Source organism: Anopheles gambiae (assembly GCF_943734735.2).
Source record: "Anopheles gambiae chromosome X unlocalized genomic scaffold, idAnoGambNW_F1_1 X_unloc_68, whole genome shotgun sequence".
Classification (NCBI taxonomy): Eukaryota; Metazoa; Arthropoda; class Insecta; order Diptera; family Culicidae; genus Anopheles; species Anopheles gambiae.
In genome coordinates, this window is record NW_026902679.1 from 32,501 (window position 1) to 35,000 (window position 2,500).

The following is a 2,500-nucleotide window of genomic DNA, read 5'->3' on the forward strand; positions in this document are numbered from 1 at the left end:
AATTGGGCCTGCTGCTGATGAATCGAGGGAATGTGGCAACCTTTGTTGGAAACGGTGTGGCGACTGCCAGCGTTGTCGACGTGACCTTCGCCAGCTCGTCCATAGCTCAGCCGAGCACTTGGTTGGTAAGAAACACGGACACGCGATCTGACCATAGGTATATCACCTATTCGGTAGGCCCAGCGTCAGCAGACCAGCAGCGTAACCAAGGACAGTCACGTCAACGGGGCCAGCGAGAGCGTTTTCAACATGCAGGCACGCGATTTAAGACGAAACAGTTCTCGAAAGAGAATTTCCTGGCCACGCTACATGGCGAGGGATTCCGAGAGAAGGCAGTCAATCACCAGGGAATGATCTCGGCAATGATATCGGCCTGCGAGAAAACCATGCAAAGGATGACGTCGTCTTTCCCCGACCCTCATCGGGACGTTTACTGGTGGACGCCACTGATTGCTCTGCTTAGGCAAAACTGCGAGCAGACGAGAGATCGCATGCAGCAGACAAGTGATCTCCAGAACCGAAGTCTGGCTGCAGCCCAATACCGAACAGCTAAAGCTGAGCTGGATAGAGCTATACGTGCCAGCAAAAAGGCCGCCTTCCAGGAATTGATCGATGCTGCGGAGGAAAACGTTTTCGGAGCCGGGTACTTAGTAGTCCTCTCCCGTCTTCGCGGTGGAAGGGCCCCACCCGAGACGGAGAGAGCGAGGCTTGAAAGCATCGTTACAGAGCTTTTCCCGCAACATCCGCCCTTCAACTGGCCCAGCATCAGTTCCGAGGAAGAACAGGAACAGCCTGCAGACCAGCAGACTCCATGGACCCAAGTCACGATCCCGGAACTCCGTCTGATAGCTAGCACCATGCCGAACAAAAAAGCGCCGGGCCTTGACGGAATTCCGAACGCCGCTGTCAAGGCTGCAATCCTTGCGTACACGGACGTTTTCCAGGCGTTGTACCAAAGCTGTCTGGAAACGGCTACATTTCCAGCACCATGGAAACGACAGCGGTTGGTACTGCTCCCCAAGCCGGGGAAACCACCGGGTAGCAACGGGTCATACCGACCTTTGTGCATGCTGGATGCCTTAGGGAAAGTGCTGGAGAAGCTCATTCTAAACAGACTTCACAACCACCTGGAAGATCCTGCTGCGGTGAGGCTGTCAGACAGGCAGCATGGCTTCCGGAGGGGGCGATCTACAATTGGCGCCATTCGAACAGTGATCGAGGCTGGTCAGAGCGCGATGAGATTCCGCCGCACGAACGGGCGGGATAACAGGTTCCTGCTGGTCGTGTCAATGGATGTCAAGAATGCCTTCAATACGGCAAGCTGGCAGGCCATCGCCACTGCACTGCAGATGAAAGGAGTACCTGCTGGTCTGCAAAGAATCGTGAGGAGCTACTTCGAGAACCGAGAGTTGGTCTTCGAGACATCCGACGGCCCAGTAACTCGGTCCATCACGGCTGGTGTTCCACAGGGTTCGATTCTTGGCCCCACCCTGTGGAACACCATGTACGATGGAGTTCTGGACGTCGCCCTTCCGCAGGACTGCGAGATGGTGGCGTATGCTGACGACTTGGTGCTGCTGATTCCGGGCATCGACGTAAATGCAGTGAAGGCTGCAGCCGAGGAGGCGGTCGCCAGTGTCTCTCACTGGATGGCTCAACATCATCTCCAGATTGCGCCGGAAAAGACGGAGTGCGTGCTTATCTCCAGCACGAAGAACCCTACGCAGGTCACCATAAGAGTAGGGGACGTGGAGGTGACATCTTCCCGCACGATGCGTTACCTTGGGGTGACCCTTCACGATCACCTATCGTGGCTGCCCCATGTCCGAGAGGTAACCACTCGGGCAAGGAAGATAGCAGATGCCGTTACCCGCCTCTTGCGCAACCACAGTGGACCAAAGACCAGCAAAGCGCGACTGTTGGCCTCGGTCGCAGAGTCGGTCATCCGATATGCTGCGCCCATCTGGCATGGCGAGGTGACGAAGAGAGAGTGTCGTCGACTTTTGGAGAGGGTTCAGCGAGTCTCAGCACGGAGGGTGGCACGCACCTTCCGTACCGTAAGGTATGAGACCGCCACCCTCCTCGCCGGGCTGACCCCCATCTGTCTCTTGATAGAGGAGGATGCGCGAGTGTTCGAGCGTGTTAATGATCCGGGTCGGTCGATAACGAAGGCAGCCATCCGGTTGGAGGAGAGGCAGCGCACCATCACGATGTGGCAGAGCCAATGGGACGCCGAGGCCGACACCTCCAGATACACCCGGTGGACGCATCGGATAATCCGCGACATCAGCGCTTGGCAAGGCCGGAGACACGGGGAGATGACCTTCCACTTGGCCCAGGTGCTCTCTGGACATGGGTTCTTCAGAGAGTACCTGGCCATCAACGGCTTTACGGAATCCCCTGACTGTCGCAGCTGTGCGGGTGTTCCGGAAAATGCCCATCACGCCATCTTCGAATGCCCCAGGTTTGCTCGAGTGAGGATGGAGTACTTTGGTGAACT

The 2,500-nt window shown here is 56.8% G+C and overlaps 1 pseudogene; it reads right to left on the reverse strand.

Annotated features, from left to right (window-relative positions):
- Positions 1–2,500, reverse strand: part of LOC133394885 (large subunit ribosomal RNA) — a 10,873-nt pseudogene that overhangs the window by 4,092 nt on the left and 4,281 nt on the right.